Source organism: Lathyrus oleraceus, chromosome 3, assembly GCF_024323335.1.
Source record: "Lathyrus oleraceus cultivar Zhongwan6 chromosome 3, CAAS_Psat_ZW6_1.0, whole genome shotgun sequence".
In the NCBI taxonomy this organism is placed as follows: domain Eukaryota; kingdom Viridiplantae; phylum Streptophyta; class Magnoliopsida; order Fabales; family Fabaceae; genus Lathyrus; species Lathyrus oleraceus.
The window spans coordinates 288,220,885-288,235,035 of record NC_066581.1 but is presented as its reverse complement, the minus strand read 5'-3'; positions in this window follow the sequence as shown (position 1 = coordinate 288,235,035).

Sequence of the window (14,151 nt, the reverse complement as noted above, 5' to 3'; positions counted from 1 at the left end):
GGAACTCAGAAGGGAGACCTTGAATTCCACCTTTGGTAGTCATATGAGCACCAACCAGGGATTCATCTATGTGTAAAATGTCTGCTATCTCTTGAGAAGTAGGAACCCTTTCCAAGCCACTGAACGACAACTGATCCAAAACAGGTATACCCACAAGATAAGCATACTCCTCAAGTGTAGGCAAAAGCTGAAAATCCGGAAACGTGAAGCAACGGTACAAAGGATCGTAAAACTGCACCAATACACTCATCAATCCTTCATCCACCTGAGTAGTCAGAAGAGGAAGAAGCTTCCCAAAACGAGCTTTGAAACCCAAGGGATCTAATACACAGGATGTCAGATTCCTTAACTCTTTCAAATCTGGTTGCCTGAAGCTGTACTTCTTTGTATTCCTTCTTTGTCTTTCCATGTCTGAAAATTTTGCAAATAAACCCCTTAAGTTCCTTGAAAATTTTCTTATTTATTAATGATATGGACGCAAATTGGTGCATGAATGCATGAATGCAACAATCACACTCAAGGATCAAGCAAAGCACACCAAACAAAGGTCATGGGATGGATCATGTTATCCTTAATATCAATCATCCATTTTGGTGGATTATGGTTTACACCTTATCAACACCCAAGTTCCATTGATATTAAGGATTCATGAACGGATCAACCATGAATCAAGGGTTTGTTGTAAGTCACGAGCATGGAGTTAGGTTAAGAACCACCCAAAAGGGAGTGTACTAGGGTTTAAACCTGCCAAACATGTTCTACAAGAGGTTCCCATAGTCATCATCCCATCTTTCGGATATTATTGGAGAAACGACTACTCGTATTCCGAAAATATTCTCAAGAGAGACTCTTATGAGTGTAGTATCACGTAACAATCGTATCAAATCTTACACTTGAACGACTTTCGCACTACATCCTAAGAATAGGCCAAGATGGGCTTGGTAAACTAAGGTCCTTGGCTTCTAAGGTCTATATTGGAAAGAGTAATGTCTAACCACAATTACTTGTGTGACATTATTGATCCCAACATGACCTCCACCAAGTGAATGGGCTTGCAAGTCAACTTGCTAAGGAATAACTCCACACAAGTCGACAAGACTATGCCATTCTCCTATCCTAAGTGCACTCGAGTTTGGGTATAGAACTCATCTCACAAAGATCACCAAGCATACAAGGAATTAATATTCAAACAATTCAGTCATTGCATACAATACAGTAATCCCAAATTGCACAAAAATATGTCACACAAAAAAAATATACAATACAATACAACAAATATGAAAAGTAGGCAAAACCTACTAGGGTAATACAGTCCCCAGCAGAGTCGCCACTTTTCTGTAGCGGGGTATTCGTTACCATTAGAGATATTGACTAAATCCAAGGTAAATCATACAAGTCGAGTCGCCACCGCACTTCTATTTATCCAAAGGAATGGTTAGAAAGCGAACAAAAACCTAAAAGTTTTATCGAATCAAAAACTAGTAAAAATGTCAGAGATTTGGGTAAGGGGATTGGTTATGCAATGGGAAGGTGTTAGGCACCCAAAGCATCCTAGGTACTCCTAGGGAGCCCTTTTCATACTTGTTGCGAAGGTTTTTTTTTTTTTTTTTGAAAATTTATTTGTGCAAACATGATTGAAGGGATGAGAAAAGCGTGTATGTTTATCTAATGTACTACTTACTAAAAGAAGGGTCAAAAGAAAATGACTCGCACGGACGTCGCATCCACTGCATACGTATCTCATCTGAATCTGAGAATCAGAGTCTTCGTAGCTCGGCTACCTATGGGTTAAAGGGGAAGTGTGCTCGCTAAGACATCGCATCTTATGCCTACGTATCTCATCTGGAATGAGAATCAGAGCAAAACGTAGTTCGACCACCTATGGGGTTATGGATTGGGTTTTGGACGAACGACGTTACTACGCAATCTACCGGATGCTCGACCTTTGGAGACTTACTCGCCTGTAGTAGAAGGAGGAAACGTGTTCTTAGGAGAAGAAAAATCAATGAGTTTGGGGTGTTTAGGGATGCTCATGCAAAAAGGCAGTCCTAGATGAAGGAACCGCGCAACCTTAAATGACATGCCACGAGAGGCTATGCGAAACCTAAGAAAGCGGTAAAATGCGGGAAAAATAAAGTACCACGCGGATAAAGATCCGAAGCAATAGCAGTTTAAGAGGTAAGAAAACCAGAGATTCCCAAGCTAAACACCATCAAAGAAAGTGAGTCAGTACAGGTAATCGGAATAGACCTCCAGGTGGTATCCCACAAATAAAGTGGAACGCCAGGCAAACCATATCTGCAAGAGTCATGTGAGCCCTCACAAAAAAAACTCAACAAACAGGTTAGAGAAAAAAGATAGGGTAATCAAGGGTTGCCCCCAAATCAAAATGTAACCACATGAATCATGCCATTAAAATTCACAAAAAGCAACCAAGAGTAGGAGGCCTAAACCTCTTGTTAAACACATGCATCAAAAGGGTATCAAATTCACCCATAATACCTCATACATTCAGAGCATTCAAATTAAAAGCATAAGGTAATGGGAATAAGGGCAAACCTGATTGGAGAGATCAAATGAAATTGACTTGCCCGGTTGGGTTTGCAAAGCACTCTTAGGGTTTATATGAGAGGGAATTGGTTCTTTGCCGATGAGTTCCCTTCAGTCTCTAGAGGTTGCTCTGAACTCTGTTAGCTCTTCTCTCACTATCTTTTTCCTGCCAGGGTAATAGGAATATAATGAAATTTTGTTTCACTGAAACTCTGAATTTATAACCTGATTTTTGTGGACCTGTGGGCTCAAATGAGAGAGGCCCAAGTCCAAAAAATTTCTGTTATATATATATATATATATATATATATATATATATATATATATATATATATATATATATATATATTATATATATATATATATATATATATATATATATATATATATATATAATATATATATATATATATATATATATATATATATATAATATATATATATATATATATATATATATATATATATATATATATATATATATATATATATATATATATATTATTTATTTTTTATTTTTTATTTTTTTTTATTTATTTTTTATTATTTTTTTAAAAACACGTGGGCTTCGCCTAGCGAGCATGACAGTTCAAGAAATTCCTCTGAGCGTAGGTGATTCTGGTAGCTTTTCTTGGGACTCGCTAGGCGATCCATTCTGCTCGCCTAGCGAGCATGACAGCTCATGAACAAACTTTTGCTCCCTCAAGATTAACGTTTTGACTGCCGAATAGACCCCATTTGAACCTGTTGGAAGTATCTCAAGTCATTCCCTTGTGTTGACTGATCATCTAAATAGAACCCACAAAGTGTCTTGGATGATACTCAAGCTTCAAACAAAAGATGTTAGTGACACATTTTTGTGCTTTTGGTTAGTAAACAAAAGTAAGAGAAACAATGATGTATAATTCAAGCATGCTTGGTGATCTCAAACCAATCACAAGGAGTCCCACCCAAAGGCAAAGGGAACCAAGATGCTAAAGATCCTTGAGGCAATGCAAATGCAATGTTATGATGCCATGAGGGATCTTAGGGTGAAAATTAGGGTCTTACAGGGTCGAACCGATTATGTGGGAAAGGGAGCTAAAGCATCTGGCATTCAGAACCCCTGCTTTCGCTACACTCAGAAGGTACTGGCTTTCACACTCTTTGGTAGGGGTGATAGTACCGGTGTGGCTACCCAGAGGGAGCTATTCTTTCTATTTGCCATGGTAAACAGGGTTGTTGTGAGCGTTGCAGCATTTGCAGCTGACTACCTGGGTAGAGTGGGCAGAGATGCTCAGGGTGGAATCTCTATTGGGGGAATAATCACATAGATAGCCCATCATTTTGGTTATGACCATGCTGCACTGAATGAGACACCAGTGTCAGGTAAGATTAAATTGGACATGAACGCTCTAGTTCAGCAAGGTATGATCTCCCAAATCTCTGATTATTATGCTTTGATGAGTTCAAGTCAGATTATCATGGCCTTTCCTGACCTTGCAAGGATAAGCATTTCCGACACTACTAATTGGTTATATGAGAGTGTCGTCCATGACGATATGGACGAGCACCACACTAACCATTTTGTTGCAAGTGACCAGCACGAGGAAGATGCATAGGAGAAAGAGCAGTTTGTCCCTCCGCAAGAGGACACCATGTATGCAGGTGTCGGGTCGTCATCTATGACACCGGACCAATGGTCATGGATACAGACTGAGATCGGTGATCTCCGAGCGGAGCAGGCATGCCAAGGAATAAAGCAAGCTCGTCAAGGGACAGTTATGGATGAGATGCATGCATTGATGCAACAGTTAATGTTGCAATTTCCTCCACCGTAGTGAGGCTGTGTGAGTTCCCCCTCTATCATGGATTAAACATTATGGTCAATGTTTGGTTCAAGTGCTTATTTGAAGTTGCTTGATGTCAAGTTCTTACTTGCAGTTAAAATGATTTATTTAATCAATGGTAATTTTAACGCGACATTCATGCAAGTTTGAAAAAATCATTTATTGAGGTGATGTGATAGTGTGTGATGAATGAACCATTAGTTCGAATGCATTGTTGATTTAGCTAGTGTGTGAAAGATACAGCGAGAATATGATGCCAAATACAGGTGATTAGAAAACATTAGGAGTCAGTTCACGCAACCTTGTTGTAGCATGCTTTCAGAATAAACCTTACTTCAATTAGGTCTTTTGAGGGTTGTAACGTGGCATGGTTCACGATTTTTTGAACAAAAGAATATAAGGCTCAAATTTTGTTTTAACCCACCCCTTCTTCATGATGATCTCCAATCCTATGTCCAGTTAACTCAACACACACATTCAACTTTTAACAGAGTTCAATGGTGTAAAGATGAAGATCCAAGATTCGCTTGAAATGACAGTCACCCTATTTTGCTCTTCATGGATGTCACTGCCCATTTGATTTTTGATATGGTGGTCACTGAATCTTGTTTTGTTTCGTATAGGGTTTTCGTGACCTCTTTTGATTTTTGTTTTGATCCCTAACTTTTTCCTGGACCGCTTCTTGAAGCTTTGGTCCATTGGGATTGCCCTAATTTTTGCCTAAGTCGCCTCTTTGGGTGTTCGACTTAGCGGGCTCTTTCTTTGGTTTTTTCCTTTGGAAAATTGTGGCAGCCAAGTCATTTTTCATTGAAGAACAACCAACATAACTTTTGGATTTTGCAAGGTTCCTTCGACACTTCAGGATGTGTGTGAAGAATATAATGTGGTTGATCCTCAAACAGGATATTTTGTCTTGTAATCCGAATGTGTAGTTAGATTAACTGAACATTACCCTACCTCGGGTTAAACATAAGGGTTTGTAAATCCGAAAGAACTCCTACTTCTAGGCTCGAAGTGGTTGACTAGGGATTAACTCCTTATCTCTCTAGTGTTTGGGGATTTGAAATAATGCATGTACATCATCAGTAGGATTTTATCCGAAAGCATACAGTCAGCAATTATGAGTATTTTGTTTTCGTCATCCTTCCTTCAATTTTTGCTAAAACGACAATTTTGATGAGTGAATGGGAGAAATATATTTTTTTTATGTAGATGGAAAAGATGAGTGAATACGAAAGGATTCGTTCAAAACATGCATGATCATTTCATTAATATTACCATTAAAGGAAATCAACAATATTTGAAAGTAGATAAATACTTTAACATGCAAAGAAAAAAACAAATGAAATGCTAGAAATAGCCAAATGATTTCCAGTGCAGAGGAAGCTCTCTCGTGTCTGGCTCACTGTCGGGTTAGCCTCCTTTAGAGTAGTGGTAGCTCTGCTGATCGAGACTAGCATGATAATCATTTTCAGATCTATTCTCGGAAATCTCTTCCACCGTTTGGACTGATGGACCCGCATAACTAGGCGAAGAAGTATTGTTGACTTGCAAGCTTCGAGGCACAAAGGAGAACATATTGGAATCAAGCAAAGTTTGTACCTTCCTCTTGAATATTTTGCAGTCTTCAATTGAATGCCCTTGTGCCCCAGCATGGAAGTCACATCTAGCATTAACGTCAAAGCCTGGTGGATATGGAGGACTTACTAGTTTTAGCTCCTTTGGCAATATCAGTCCTCTCTCAATTAAATATGGAAGTACTTGACGGTATGGCATTGGAAGCGGATCAATGTGTCTCTCTGGCTTTCTTGACCTTGGTTGAGCATGTTGACGCTGTCGATGTGGAAAATCTTGTCGTTTGAATGGCTGTTGAGGTGGAATCCGATGTTAATATTGGGGAGATCCTTGATTTGTAGGATACTGACCATAAGGAGAAGGTGGTCTCTGATATGGAGCTTGTGGGATTCCCCATACTGCATTAACTTCAACCTCTTCTTCCTTTTGGAAACTGGCAACAAATTCACTCTCAATGCTCTGGCTATTTAAGGCGCATTGGATTCTTCCACTTTTAAGGCCATGCTCGACGCGTTCTCCAATTGACACCAAATGAGCGAAGTCTGATGCTGCACTGCTAATCATCCTTTCGAAGTAAGGGCTTTGTAAGGCATCCCTGAATAATTCCATCAATTCTTTGTCTAAGAGTAGGGGTTCAACGCGAGCCGCTAACTCTCTCCATCTTTGGGCATACCCTTTGAAGGATTCGTTACTTTCCTTAGATAAGGCTCTCAACTACATGCGATCGGGAGCCATATCCAAATTATATTTGTATTGCTTCAAGAAGGCGTTAGCTAGGTCGAGCCATGATTGAATACGACTCCTTTCTAACTTCATGTACCAACTCAATGATGCCTCAGTCAAACTATCCTGAAAACAATGAATCATTAGCTTATCATCATGGGCATGAGAGGTCATTTTTCGGCAAAACATCACCAAATGGTGCTTTGGACAGCTATCCCCTTTGTACTTCTCAAATTCTGGTATTTTGAATTTTGGGGGTATAACCAGGTCAGATACCAAACACATGTCTAAGGTATTTAGTCCAACAGTATCTTGTCCTTCTATGGCCTTGAGTTTTCTCTAGCACGCGACATCTTCTAGAGATCTCATCATCTTGTGGTTATTCATCATTAACCACTAGGCTTGTTCCATGGAAATCTGGCACGGAGAATGCAAAAACTGTGATACTCAACAGCATCATGACGCGAGGAATCTTGAACAACATGACGTTCTTGTACAGTAGAGTTATCAACTGGGGTTTGCACAAGCTGAGGTTGGGTAAGACCATTTACTGTAGCTAGCATGACATTCTCAACAACTGCAGTCTGCTGAATGTTGTCTTCCTTCTTTGCTGAAGCTATCACAGCTTCCACAAGTTGGTCTAGCTGATTTTTCATCGAGTCCACATCTCCTCTCAATGCAATATGACTTTGCTCCAACGGATCCATGATCTTTCAAGAGCTATTTCAAGTATGATATTAATATCGGGAAATCAACTGCAGGTTATGGACGAAGGATGAATGAGTTTTTTTTGTATTTATTTTTTTGGTGAAAAATGATATGAAATGTGTGATGATGAGTGCAAATGCAATGATATGTGTATGAATGCAGTGACATGTTTAGGATCACAGGTTCAAAGTGTTCTCAGACGGATCAAAATAATGGATAAATGACGGGTATCTCTGATCAATGTAACCCCATGGGTAAGCTCTACAGTTGGTAGGTTCCTAGAGTCATAGATATTTCTTGAGGACATCACTGTCGTGACGAAGACTCGTCGGACAATAATATCCTTAAGAAGATCTCGTCTAGGTGAGGTCTTCGTATTATCCCAACAAGGAAGGCTCCATGGGGATTCTACTACACAACTCTCTAGTCCAAGGTTCTAACAAGGTTCTTAGAGTCACAGATCGAGGTTGGAAATATTACTGTAAGATAGTAATACGTCCAAGGGATCTTATCTGATTGGGGCTTTCGTATTAACCTAACAAGTTTGAAACTTCGTAGGTTAATACTACATAACCGCCAGATATAGTGGGTTAAAAGGTCCCTAGAGTCATTGATCCAACTTAAAAATACTATCGTTGTGACAAAGACTCGTCGGACAATAATATCTCAAGAGAATCTCCTCTAGGCGGGGTCTTTATATTTTCCCAACAAGGAAGACTCCTTGTGGGCATCCACTATGCAACCACCAACTTAAACTTATGGTTTTTCTCAGACTCGGGTATAGAGCTTATCTCACAAAGTACCACCAATCAGAGAACCCCAATAATACATAACCAATAAAACACCAGACAATAATTATGACAGAATAAATAACAAACAAACAAACAAGATTAACACACAATACAAAATCTGAACTGAATTAGGCTTCACTCTCTTTAGCATGGAGCTAGTCCGCAGTAGAGTCTCCATCTGTCGCATCTCGAAAAATACGATTCCTCGCGATGGTCGCGAAAAAAATTTATGTTCGAACAGAGTCGTCACCGAACTTTATTTATCCCAATGAAGGGATAGGAAAATATCGATAAAACCTTTAAAAAATAAGAATAATGGTCGTCGCAACCATATTCGGGTTCGGAAGTTGATTACGCAAGGGGAAGGTATTAGCACCCCTCACGCCTGTTGTACTCAACGAGAACCTTTTAGTTCAATTTGCGTTTCGAGTGTTAATTTATGTTTGTTTGTTATCTTTGGGTTATAAATATATTGAAAATAGAAATAGATGAGAACCTCAGAAAGGGAAAGGGGAGGTTTTTTATTAGTGTGCTCGCCGAGATCTCGCAATCTCGTGCCTACATATTGTTACAGTGCAATAAGGAAGTCAGAGCATTCGTAGTTCAGGAAACTATGGTTGGTTGGTGTCTTTTACCGAACAGCTGTTTAGATCGCGTTCTAAAGGCTAAACGATGGCTTGTCTACTCTCGGCAGAGGCTTAAGCACTAGTTTGTTGTGCGCATTAGAAATGATTAAATAGTGTTCTTTCTGAAAAGAGTTTTGATCACACGAGGGTGACAAGTTGGATTAATATGTTGGATGTTTTGTTTGACTGGTTTCGATCGCACGAGGGCGAGAAAGGATAAACTTGATAGGTTAAGATATTTTTGGTTGGATGACGATTACTCGGATAGTCGAGTAAGACAAATCGTATCCTAACAATCGAAAAAGGGAATATAAGACTCTAGACCACTTTCTTATTCATCCTTAATTATAGGAAGGATTTGGTAATAATTAAGGTGTTTTGAATGGATGACGAATACTCGGATAGCCGAGTAAGACAACTCGTATCCTAATAATCGGGAAAGGGAATAGAAGACTCTAGACCACTTTCTCTTTCATCTGAGTGGTTATGAAAATAAGTTTACATATAGTTGATGTATTTTTAGAATAGACGACAAGTACTTGAATGGCTGAGTAAGACAACTCATATCCAAACATTTGAGGAGAGGAATTGAAGGCTCAAGATCATCTCCCTTTTCATATAGTTTGTTATGAAAATGATTTGATTAAGTTGTATGTTTGTGGAAAAATGACAATTGCTCGACTGACCGAGTAAGAGAACTCGTATTCAAGCAATTGAGGAGAAAAGTTGAAAACTCAAAGTCATCTCCCTTTTCATTTCTTATTATGAAAATAATTTGATTTAATCTGGGTTTAGAAGTTTGTAAAGAAATGACGAGTGTTTAACTGACCGAGTAAGAAAACTCGTATTCAAACAATCGAGGGGAGGAGTTAAAGGCTTAAAATCATCCCCTATTTCATTTTTATTCATTGTAAGAACGTTTGATTTAATTTATGCTTAAGTGGATTAGAAATGACGACCATTTGATTAACCGAGTAAGAGAACTCGTATTCAAATAATCGAGGAGAGGAATTGAAAACTCAAAGCCACCCCCCTTTTTATTTCCAAACAAAATGGTGTTTGATTGTGATTGGGTATTTCGACTGAGTTTGAAAGAAAATACTCGACATTGGATCGAGGTTTTAAATTTGTGTTCGTTTAGTAAATCGAATTTTATTTAGTGAATCAATCATCTAATCGACTAAAATCGAATATGTCTCATTGTAAGAAAGTCCAAGAGTAAGCTATGTGAGGTTGATGGAGATGCTAAAAGCAATCGACTTACAAGGGTATGTAAAACGGGCTTAAGGTTAAATCAAGAATTGTGTGATTTTAGTGGTTTAACAATGGTTTTGAATTGAATGGGCTTAGCTTGAGAATGATTGAAATGGTGGTGAAATAAGTCGATCAACAATTAATTATCAAAATTAATTTATTAGAATCTGGTTAAATCGGTTTATTAAGTTAATTAAGATTAATTAAGATTAATTATCAAAATTATTTAACTAAATCAAATAATCAAGTTAATTAAAATCGATTAATCAAAATTAAACTAATTAACCAAAAATTTAATTAATTAATTAATTAATTATTTAAAAGAAGATGGATTAAGTGACAATGTTGATTAAAAAACGATAATGGGCTCAAAAACCGGTTTATACGCAAGGACAACAAGAATAATGTCGTACGCAAGATTATAACACGCTAAAAATATCCTATTGATGTATCGAAGATTTTAGAGGTATACCGACATATAAACGTCGAATCCGCGGATCGAATGGCATAACCCAACGGTAAACCAATTTTATTTGCATTATTACAATGTTCAAAAACTAACAACAAAATCTAGCTAAAATCTATAACCAAAAATCTAATAATCCAATTATCAATTTAAATTAATTAATTAAACTAAAAAAATAAAACAATAGTAATTAATTAAGCAAAGTGAAATACATATATCTACTCAAATCAAAATAGTACCAATATATACAAAACTGAATATTTATATTTACACAATAATAATATTTATATTTAAACTTAAGCACAATAGTATATATTTATGTTTAAATTTAAACACAATAGTATATATTTCTAAACACATGTATCTACTCAAATTAAAATAGTATCTATATATAAAAACTTAAACACAATAATATATATTTATATTTAAATTTAACTTTGGACACAATGACTATATATTTCTAAACTTCAACACAATAACTATATATTTTTAAACTTCAACACAGTATATATATATATATATATATATATATATATATATATATATATATATATATATATATATATATATATATATATATATATATATATATATATATATATATATATATATATATATATATATATATATATATATATATATATATATATATATATATATATATATATATATATATATATATATATATATATATATATATATATATATATAAAAGATTAAACATAGTAATAATATTTGTATACCATAATAATATGTACATACTCCCATATATGAAAACTTACAAAAACAGTAGCATATTCATATCAAAATCTCAAACCAAAAGTCATGTATATTTAAAAACTGAAATGACAGTAAAATTTATACTGTAAATCTAAATTCCAACTGAAAAAGCAAACACATAAACTCAAAATACCGATCGTAATAAACTTGTGTTAAAGTCGGTTGTGCTCAATGTGCCGTTACCTTCAAAATCGTGAGCGAAACGGAGTTGAAACTTTTTTACAGTGTGTTGTTGATTTGTGAGGATAGTTGCAGGTTGTTGTCGGCGGCAGAAATGAAGTGCGGAAGAGGCAAAGTTTCGCGAGTGTGTCGACATTTAGATGTGGCTGTGAGGTTGTGTTGTGAAGGGTGGTTACCGGCGCGGTGGTTGCCGGAAGACGGAAACAGAGTGAGAGGTGTTTGGATGAAGTAGGTGCGGTGGATGGCCGACGTTTGGTTGTTGGTTCGTGGCCGGAAGTGGTTGTTTGGTATGTTGGTGAGCGGCAAAGGGTGAAGACGGCGTCACAGCGTTTAGACGACAGATTGAGGGAAGCGCGGACGTCGGAGTTGTTTTGAGGGTTGGTGGTTTAGTGGAGGTTTCGCGGTGGCGGTCGGAAGTTATGGACGAACGGTGGACGACGGAAAAAATGGAGAGAGAGAGATGAACTTTCTTTAATTTTTTCTTTTCTTTCTGTTTTCCTAGAGAGAGAGAGGTTCTGTGTGAGAGAAAAAGTGGGTCTTGAGGAAGAAGAGGAACGACCCACCTCTTTTTCTTTTATTATTTTCTCCTTTTCGTCCCCTTGAAGCCAGTGAGAGATGGGAGACCTTATTATTTTTTCTTTTCTTTTTTTAATATTATTTTTTGTTACCCTCGGAAGAAGAGAGAAAGAGGAGTGGTAACGTGTCAGCCACTCAATAATTATTATTTTTTATTTATTAATTACTTACTATTAAATCCTAAATTTTAATTGGATAAACTAGGATAAGTGTGGATTGCTTAGCATGGACCATTGATTAATTCAAATTGACGGTCTGGATCGAATCAAAGAAACACACCAAGAAGCACACACTATTTAAATAAATTAAAATGCCTATAATGTTGTTTTTAGATGACTTAATCAATTTCAATAAATTGAATCAAATAAAATTCACAACTTTTAAAATAATCATGATAAAATTAAAATGATAACATGGGAAATTCTATTTATTTAATTTGACTATTTTGACGAAAGAACAAAATTAAAACGACTAAAAATGAATAAAAGTCGGAGTGAAAATTTGCTCGAAAAATTAAATCGGATGCACTAAAATGATCAGCACAAAATATATTTATTGAAAAAATACAGCGTTTCTTTAAATTTTGAAATAAATTTTCACCGGTTAACAGACTCAGGCGGGTCAAAACGCAGCCGAAGCGGTCGCTAAAAAATTTGATGAGCATACCAGGTTAAACTACGTGAACCGTAGATTAATAATACTGGTGTCTGCAATTTTAATTTTGAAACTTTTTACCCGCTGATTTTTGCACGTTCTTGAGAAATGATTCAAACGATTTGTCTGTATTTTCAATAAATTTATTCTGACTGATATTTTAGTTATTATTCATGATGGAATGCATGTCATGATGTGCATATGATGCAAATTAAAATGAACTCGATTTTACAAAAATGTAAATATGCCCGGACAAAATTAGGGTATGACACTTTTATTTCCTGCACTCCCTTGTACTTTACATGTACCCCCTCCCCTTTCCGATGTATGCTTTTACTCGCTTTCTCTTTCTTATTGTTTGATAGATATTCTTTAGGAATTATGAGCAATCACTCTTTTGCAATCAATAAGCAAACCCTTGATCCAACGTCAAGCGGTCTTTTTTCAAATCAAAATCAATAAGCAAATCCTTGATCCAACATCAAGCGGTCTTTTCTTAAATCAAAAATTCAAAAACATAATAAATACGATTAGGATTGTACTCCACGAGCCTTAAGTGGTAAAGAAGGGATGGGAATGGAGTTTTCCTACACTCATTCTGAATGCTTCGAACACAAGATGTTTGGCTTGGTAGTTCGAGGTATTCACCTTTATCCATAGTCTTTAGTGCAATCCGAAATCAATAACCCCTTTCTCAAAACTTAAAAACAATTCAACACATTCAAACCTTTTGTTTGAGCCTTATGACGACACAATCGAAAACCCTTCTTCAAGGTAATAAAATCAACAAAACACACAAACATTTTAAACCCACGAACTACGGGGCTCTGATTTCTCACTTCAACAAGTGGGCATACGTAGGCACGAGGACCCAATCCTTGGTGAGCACACTAATTTAAAATCTATCTCCACTCCGCAATCCTTTGGCAAGCAAACATATTGATAAACAACATCCATTCAAGCGCAAACATCCTAGATGGTTCCCATGGAGTACCATGGATGTGAGGGGTGCTAATACCTTCCCCTTGCATAACCGACTTCTGAACCTGTTCGTGGTTGCGATCACCATGCTTTGGGGTTTTCTCGATATTTTCTCTTTCCTTTGGAATAAATAAAAACCGATGGAGACTCTGTATTTTTCGCGTAGCGACATATACTGCATCAACCGAAGTTAAACTTATATTAACCAACGTCATGCAATGTATTAACCAACTTCATGTTTTTTTTTATGTTTGGATACGAAGTAACTACATTAACAAAATATTTTATATATTATATACACCAATAAAGTTTAGTACAATTTGGATTATAACAAAAGTCAATTTACAATACTGCAACATTTACATGACAAAAGTAAATTTATAATTTTGCAACATTCCACCAGAATATTCCACCCGAATAACCTACACCACCAAATGTAACTATTGTTAGTGCATGTA